A 9,335-nucleotide genomic window follows, 5' to 3' on the forward strand; every position below is an offset into this window, starting at 1 on the left:
CTCTCCAAGCACCCCGAGTCTCCACCAAGGACAAAGCTTGGACCTAGGAAGAAGCCAGGAGGTTGCCCTGAGATACAAGGGGAGGGAGGGGATCAGTGACCAGAGAAAGCTGCTGGGAGGGTTGGGAGGCTGAGATGAGGAGGATGGGGTCCTAGTTGTGGCTCTCCTCCAACCTTCCCCCATAGCCAGCCTGGCCATCCATCAGCTCTGTTCCCTCTGGGGGACAGCCCATTCTTACCCAGGAAAGAGGAATCCATTGGGCACCTGGCCATTGGCTTCAGCTTGGGGTGGCTTCGGAGGGGCGCACCTGCCTGCCTAAGGAACATGATCCCCCTCAGGAACAGATGGGCAGGACCCTCCGAACACTGGTGAGGTCCACCAGAGACCCCCCATCTTTGGGAGGGACAGGAGGACTGGACCCAAACCTGGCCTGCTCCAACGTGGAAGGAGGGGTTGTCTCCAGGTGGGGGGTGATGGTGAAGAGGGGATCTAGAATGATTTCCCTTTTCTGCTTTTCTTCTGCACCTCTTTCAGTTGCAGTGAAGGTTGGCTGGGTGTGGATGACCACTGAGGGCACCTGCAGAATCCTAAGGTCTGTGCCTTCTTGCCAGTAGCATCCCTGCTGGTTTTCCTCTGTCCATCCTGTCAGCAGCCAGGGCTTCTGGAGAAGTGTAAGGTCCCCCGGCCAAATGCAAGCTTCTCCTTTTTTCCCTCTCTCACTGCATCTATTTTCTCCCCTTCCTCCTTGTCTCTCTCTCCCTCTCCTGTGATCTGTCCCTATTTCCCTCTGTCTCTGTTTCTGTGTGTGTGTGTGTCTCTCTCTGGCTCCCTCTTTCTCTAGGTTACTACAGCCACTGGGCGCCTACTTCAGCCAAGTCCCTATCTCTGAAGTTCGGGCTCTTGTCTCCTCCTTTTAATAAGCTTGAATTCCCCGCCTTGATGCCACCCTCTTCACTGGGGGAACCACAGAGCCCTCTTCTGGCCTGAAAGCTAGGTACAAGAGACGGAGAGAGGGAGGGGGCAGGATCTATCTTCAGTCTAGGAGCTCCAGAATGCTGGCAGGGACCCAAGGCTTCCATGCAGAAGACTCACTGGTTGATTAATAGCCCTAGCCTTGTGCCAGCCTAGAACCTGGCTGCTTAGCATTTGAGGGGCTTGAGTCCACTTCCCATACAAGACCCACAAAGGGAAAAGAGCCAGTGACTTCTTAGGCATCTTCAGTGGCCAGGCTCCAGCTGAAGAAAGTTAAAGCTGGCATTGGTGAGTGTAGAGCAAGAAGGGAACACAGAGCTCACTGGTCTTTGAATCAGAGGTCTGGAGGTGGAAGGAAGACCAGAAGCTGTTGGGTCTGACCTCTTCACTTGTGAAGAGCCTGACTGGCCCAAGGGCATAAGTAGTGACCGACAGCAGCAGAACCTGAATTCAGGTCCTCTGACTTCAGCCCCAGTTCCACTGTACCATGCAATAGTCCAGCCCTTCTTTTGGCAGATGAGGAAACTAAGGCACGGAAAGTGACTTACCCAAGGTCACATGGTGGTTTAATGAGAAAGCTGAAACTAAAAGCCAGGTCCCCGACTCAGTACCTAGGGCTCTATCTATCACTCAATGCTAGCTTCTTTCCTTCGGTACCCACCCCGTGGTGCAGATGCTTTAGTAAATTAGAAACATCCTGTGGGATTCCAATTCACTAAGAATTTCTTCCTCTGAAAAAGTCTGGGGTCTTAATACAGCTTCAAGCAGAAGTTTGTTAGATCCATGGATTGTGCAAAGGTTGGACTGTACAGCAAGGTATAAGGGGAGAGGTGGGTGGATTCCAAGGTAAATACACCGAAACATGCATTTATTAAGATCCCTGCATCTGCAGGGCTCCATGTCAGGCACCAGAAAAAGTATAACATTTAGATAATAACTTATCAACATCCTTAATTTAATTCAAAATCCTTAATTTAATTTAATTTAATTCTACAAACATATATTAAGTGCCTCCAATGCGCCAAGCACTGTGCCGGGCACTAGGGATATAATAAGAGACGGCAAGTCCCTACCCTAAAGGACGTTTCATTCCATAGGTATTCCATCCCGTGTACAACAGCAAATAAATAGAGACAGAGACTGAAAGAGACAAAGGGAAAAGTCAGAGGCACAGAGAGACTGAGAGAGAAAGAAAGAGACTGAGAAAGAAGGAAAGAGAGAGGAGAATGGAGAAAGGAGAGAGAGAAAGAGAAAGAGACTGAGAAAGAAGGAAAGAGAGAGGAGAAAGGAGAGAGAGAGAGAGAGAGAGAGAGAGAGAGAGAGAGAGGAGAGAGAGAGAGAGAGAGAGAGAGAGAGAAAGCTCACACTAACACCTGGGGAGGGGAGGGTGGCACAGATCAGGAAAGGAGAGCCCCTGAGGAAGTGGCCCCTGAGTGATGTTTTGAAGAAAGCTAGAGATTCAGTGAGTCAGAGGGGAAGAGAGAGAGAGCAGGAAAGAAAAGGGAATAAAAGCCTTATCTCCCCATCCAGGGCTCTTTCCAGCTATGGAACAGTGTGGAGGAAAGAGATGGAATTTGGTATTCAGGGAACAAGCTTAATGTGAAATGGAAATTGTGTTAAGAGCATAACACGAAATAAAACTGGAAGGGTAGATGGGTGTTAGTTTCTTCAGGACTTAAAGTGCCAACCTCAGGAGTTTGCATTTTTTCTAAAGTCGACAGAGCTAATGAATCTTCTGAGAAGGATGGAGGTGATGCAATTGTGTGTGTTTAGTAATATCGATTACTTTCTAGTAGAGGACCACTAAAACAGAGAGCTATAATACATGTACCTCATGTGCCAGGGCCTCCACAAGATCTTAGGGTCACAGGAAAGGTCTGATCCTGGGAAGTAACCTAGATAAGTCATTTTCTCTTTGGGTTTGTTATATCCCCACCTAATGTCTGTTCCAGGAGAAGCATCCAAATATGATGTGTCTACCTTTCCACAGATGTAGGTAAAAGGTGTCCCCTGCTCCTGTATAAGCATTGGAGGTATAACTGCATGTACATAAAGTACATCCTTTATTTGTCCTCAGAGAAAATGCAGAGGACACAAATACTTGACAGAACACCACAAATGGATACAGAAAAGTTGTAAGGAACCGAAGAGTCCATAAACAGTTATCAAAAACACATAAGCCCTTCTTCTAGGAATTGTACTTTAGATTGTTAAAGAAACAGCGAAAGGGTGAAAAAAAAGGAAAGGAAAAAGGGCTGCAAGTACTTTGTTGCTAGGTGGCATGGTAGATAGAGTGCTGACACTGGAGTCAGAAAGACCCAAGTTCAACTCCAGCCTTGACACTTACTGTGTGCCTCTGGGCAAGTCACTTAACCTCTCAGTGCCTCAGTTTCCTTATCTGTAAAATGGAGATAATAATATCACTTACCTCTCAGTTATTGCAAGGCTCAAATGAGGTAATATTTATAAAGTACTTTGCAAACCTGTAAGTGCTATATAAACACATGTCATTATTGTTGTTAGTGGTGGTGTCACAGCTAGTAATAGAGAGGTGTATCTTCTGACAAGATTGTCTTTCCTTGTGCAGACTATAACCCAGCCATTCTGTACCATTCTTCTCAATATTTCCCCTAAAATTCTCCATGTCAGATCTCCCCAACATTCTGGAGTCCTTCTTCTGGCACTTGTAATATAGCATGAAGACCAGTGCAGAACTGTTCTTCACTATCCTGACAAAACCAGCCCGTCTCTCTTTCCAATCATACATCTCCTGGATGGTATTATTTATACCACTTCCTTCTTTCATGTTGTGATTATTGGTAACAGGTAACATAGGTAACCTACTTACACCCACCATGCATCTCTCTGCTGGCTTTTGGGTGGTCCATCATTTGGAACCTTCAGAAACTATGGTGCTCCATCACTTCTAATTCCTGCAGATTTGCCAGAACATTAATATTTTTTAAAGTGGATATTTGTGACAGGAAACAGAGATGATTAAAGGCACCATTTCCCCAGTGCAAACCAGGCGCTTCTTCTAGGAAGTCCTGAGTGTGGTTTGCTGTCCATTTGCAAGATTTGTACTTTATGTGTGATGCACCAACTCGATGGCTTTTCCATTCAGCTACAAGTCATAGGCTCAGCCATAAGCATCTTTCATGCATTTGCTTTCCCAGTGTGCATAATTAGGTGGACCTCTTTATGAGTCTTTGTGGATTTCATCAGAAGGTCTGTAGTATTCTGGAACTTCATGCACAATGTCGCCTCCAAACAGAAGCATATGATGAATGGCACCACCTCCAGGGAATCCTCTCCACATTGGATCTCTGGACAGGATACCGTGACAGTGGAAGACAACTTTGGTGAGTGTATGTCTCTCTGACTTATGCCTGGGTATATGATCTTATACATGTACATGGGAGACGCCTCACTGGAGGAGAGCTTGTATATAAGTTTGTTTTTTGTTCTTTCAAATCGGTGCTTTTTTACATACAGTTAATGAACCATAAGAACAGTAAACTCTCGTATTCCCGACACCTTTCAGTCTATTGTGTGATTATGTAGATGTGGTCTGTTGTAGAAAATCATCTGTAAAAGCCTCTTTGTGTTTTCATCAATGATTCTCTCTCTCTCTCTCTCTCTCTCTCTCTCTCTCTCTCTCTCTCTCTCTCTCTCTTTCTCTTTCTGTGTGTGTGTGTGTTGATAACTCAAAAAACTGTTATAGAGATGAGCAAGTAGGCACACAAATAATTAGTTACTAAAAGCTTTGTTATTATCTTTTTGGGGGAGTAAAAACATTATCTGGTGTTTTTTTTAATTCTTTGGCATCTCTTGCTCTTTCAGATAACTTGAAAGTTAATGCCTTAATGCATTTAACTTTAAAACTGTAAAGATAAAAATTTAATAGAGGTAAATGCACATTCCTTTACTTGTCTTCCATAAATCAGCTGTACAAGTATAAGATGAAGAAGGCATGGCTGGACAATAATTCATAACAAAAAGATCTGGGATTTTTAATAAACCACAGGCTCAATCTGAACCGACAGAGTGACACCATTTGCCCTCACCCCTGCCCAGAAAAAAAAAAAAGCTTATATGATGCTAGGTTGCATTAGAAGGCATAGTGTCACTGTCAAGAGAGGTCCTGAGCCCTGCTGAACCACACATGGAATATTGTGTTCAGTTCCAGGCAGTACTTTTCAGGAAGGGCATTGATTGACAAATGGGATCATTCCATGTGGGAGGGTCCAACCTGGGTAGTGAAAGGACTGAAGAACATTCTATGCACGGATTTATTGAAGGAACTCTTAATGCTTAGCCTAGAGATGAGAAGACTTGTTGATGATAAACATCTTCAAATATTTGAATGAGTTGTTACATGGCAGCAGGAATTATTCTGGTTGATTCCCAAAGACAGAACTATAAGCATTAAATGAAAGCTGCAGAGAAACAGAATGACATGATTTTTTGAAAATTGTTTTCAATTTTTTCCAATTATATGTAAAAATAATTTTCAACATTCATTTTAAAAAAAATTTTGAGTACCAAATTCTCTCCCTTTCTCCTTCCCTCTTCTCCCTCAATGAAAAGGCAAGCAATTTTATGTATGTTATATATGTGGAGTTATGCAAAACATTTCCATATTAATCCTGTTGTAAAAGAAAACACAGACAAAAAACCACAAACAACACATAAAGAAAAATTTTAAAAGTATGCTTCAATATGCATTCAAACTCCATCAGTTCTTTCTCTGTAGATGGATGGCATTCTTCATCACAAGTTCTTCAGAATCATCTTGGATCATTGTATTGCTCAGAATAACTAAGTTGTTCACAGTTGGTCATTATACAATGTTGCCATTTCTGTATATACTATTCTCCTGATTTCTGCTCTCTTCACTTTGCATCCATTTGGGTAAATCTTTCCAGATTTCTCTGAAAGCATCCTGCTTGTTGCAAAATGACATGATTTAAGGAAAAATCTCTTGTAATTTAGCGAGAGCCAAGAGTGGGCTCCTTGAAATGCAATGAGTTCCCCATCTATGCAGGTCCTCAAGTGAATAATCACTTGTTGGGGATGCTGTAAGAACTAGATCTATGATGGGCTTGGGATTTTTTTGGATGGGAAATTCCCAGTGAGGAAACTCACCAATAAATGTTTACTGATTACTGATTTACTAATAAATGGTTACTGATACAAATTACTGAAGATAAAACATTTTCATGTGGTTGTTAAGATTTCACCAGTCTTCTTTTGAAAGCCATTTACTGATATTCTTTCACCACATTGGGTAACGGTTCTCGATTTTATGTATTTCTGCCAGTACCTTCTGCATCATAGATATTGTTCTTTAATCAGTGATTTTGTTGTTTAGTTGTTTTCAGTCATCTCCAACTCTTCATGACCCTATTTGGAGTGATCATGCAAAGATACTGGAATGGTTTGCCATTTCCTTCTCACGCTCATTTTGCAGATGGGAAAACTGAGGAAAACAGAGTTGAGTGACTTGCGCAGGGTCACATAGCTAGGAAGTGTCTGAGGGCAGATTTGAACTCAGATCTTCCTAAATCTAGGCCTGGTGCTCTATGCACTATGGCACCCCCATCTGTCCTTTAATCAATGATACTTGCCAAATATTTGTCTCATTTGGCAGCATCTCTTCTTAGCTCACACACGCTGATTTTTTTTTATTACCAAAGTTTTAGCTTTGTTTAGTAACAGTTGTATCTTTTGTATTTTAAGATCTCCTCTATCACTTATTTGTTTCAGGAGTCTTCCTCTGGCCATAGTTCTGAAACAGATTTCCTTTCTTTCTTTTCTTTCTTTCTTTTTTTTAAGTTGTCACCTTTTACATTTGGTGTTTGTTGTAGTAAATGGTGTAAGAAGCTGATCTAAATCTCATTTCTGCCAAATTACTTCCTAGTTTTCCCAGCAGTCCCCACCCCCAACTGGAAATTTTTTCCTCAGTAATTTGTGTTTTTAGTTTTCCACCAGGCTACTCTTCTGAATTGCTACTGGTTCTTGCTTATCTAATCTGTTCCATTGGTGTTTTTTTCTATCTTATTAGCACTACACTAGGTACATATCTAGTTTTGTTTTTAAAAAGAACTTTATGATGCTGCTTTTTAATATAAATTGAAGCTGGTAATACAATATCTATTTCATTCTATGTTTTTTTTCCTCGTTACTTCCTTTGAGATCTCAATCTTCTGCCCCTTCTACTGAATTTTGTTATCTCGTCTACTTCTAAAAAAGCATACCATCAGTAGTTTTGTGGGACTAGTGTAGGACTGAATCAGTAAATTAATTTGTCTTCAAACATGTGGAAGAGGTAGTAAACCTGTTTGGCTTAGCCCCAAAAGGCAGAACCAGTAGTAATGGAGGGATGAGGGTGGGGAGAGATGTTAGGAGAACTTCACAAGAAGCAGAGACACCTGAAAGTGCAATGGGGCTGTCTTGGTAGTGAGTTTCCTGTTCTTGGAAAGTTTCAAGCAAAAGTTGGACAGAGAATCTGATAAAGAAGATTCTTGCAAATTAGACTAGATGGCCTCTGAAATTGCCCCCAGCACTGAAATTCTGCTGTTTTTGCCAGTGGGATAATTCCTTTGCCTCCTTGCTGAGAGCTGAAATGTCTCCTTTAATTGTAAGACAGAAACCTATTCCATACTAATTCATTGGGCTCATCTGCCTACAATTTTACAATATGCTTGTGTATTAGTTGGAACGGGGACAAGGGGGTAACCAATCTGTCTGAAAAGGCCTCTCAGGGCACATGTGACATCATGAAAATTATATCATGGAAGAGGACACTCTCGGAAGTCCTAGGGACCAGCTGATGGAGATGGCAGGAGCCATTGCTATTTTCCCAAAGAGTGAACAACACAAATGATGTCATCAGAGCTGCTGGAGGGCCCACAACAAATTGGTTTGAATCCTTGGGCAAATCCGCATGGAATCCCATCTCAGGGTTATGGCCCAACCTTCTTGGGGCTCCGGGACAGAAGGGAGGCAAGCAGGTCTGTGGCATAGGGCTGCCCTGCATGGGTGTCTTCCCCCTTCCAGTTCTGGGAACCTGCTCTAGAACCATCATGATCTTACATGAGCCAAGGGTCAGCCTGAAACAGAGGGCTCTGCTGGGAATCGTTATCCGTCCCATGCTTGGGAAATAATGGGTGAGCACCAACGTGGAAGGAGCAGAGGAGGGTGGGAGGGAGGGAGAGATGGCTCACACATACACGCACACACACATACACACACACACACACACACACACACACACACACACACACACACTCCTTCACGCTCTGCTGAAATTGAATCCTCATTCTTGAGCTCTCATGTCACTGCCTTGGCCTGTGGTTCCCAGCAGACTGATGCAGTCAAGCTGTTCTCTCTTCTTTCTCTCTCACTTTCTCTCATTCTCTCATTCTACGGTTGTCTCTGTCTTCCTCCAAGGGAAAGACCTGGCTGATGAAGTCATGGGAATAAACACTCTGTCTGCTACTGAACACAGAAGTCATCATGTGGAAGGAAAGTCTTGGTGTGGGTGGCCTTCTGCTACTCTATCCCTTACAACTTGTTAACAACCTCCAGGAACAAGCAGTAGTGGAACTGTGACTCCCCTTTCTCCCCCTCCCCCTGGTCCTCCACACATCCATCCATCCATCCCTCCATCCATCCACCCATCCATCCATCCATCCATCCATCCATCCATCCTTGCACATCCTGAGGCCCCTTATTTCAAGATTCCATCCTGCCAAGCACAGGATGACCAAATGAAAACACAATGAAAGCCCTCAGAGTCTCATCTCACCTGTAGGGAGGCAGCTTGGGAAAATGAAAGGACCCTGGGCTTGAACACAGAAGACCAGGGATCCAAGATATAAACCAGTATAAAAGTCTGTCTGTAGCTCCCCACACCCAATTACTCAACAACAAACCCAGAATCTGAACCTTTAAAACCTCTCATAACCTGACCCTGCTCCTTCCTTTCCAGTCTTCATACACTTTACTTATCCTCACATGCCCTGTAATCCAGTGACACCAGCCTCCTGGCTGATCCACCAACAAGACCCTCCATCTCCAGACTCCGAGCATTTGCACTGGCTGTGCCCCAAGCCTGGAATGCTCTCCCTCCTCATCTTTGCCTTCTGGCTTCCTCCAAGTCCCAACCAAAATCCCGGCTTCTCTAGTAAGCACTCCTCGATACCAGTGTCTCCCCTGTAGATTCACTCCCCTTTAACCTGTATTTATCTTGTTGGCACATAGTTGCTTACATGTTATGCCCCTCCCCATTAGACTGTGAGCTTGCCTTTCTTCATCCTTAGTGCTTAGAACACAACCTTGGCCCACAGTTGATGCTT

Source organism: Phascolarctos cinereus, unplaced genomic scaffold (assembly GCF_003287225.1).
Source record: "Phascolarctos cinereus isolate Bilbo 61053 unplaced genomic scaffold, phaCin_HiC Scaffold_7;HRSCAF=346, whole genome shotgun sequence".
In the NCBI taxonomy this organism is placed as follows: Eukaryota; Metazoa; Chordata; class Mammalia; order Diprotodontia; family Phascolarctidae; genus Phascolarctos; species Phascolarctos cinereus.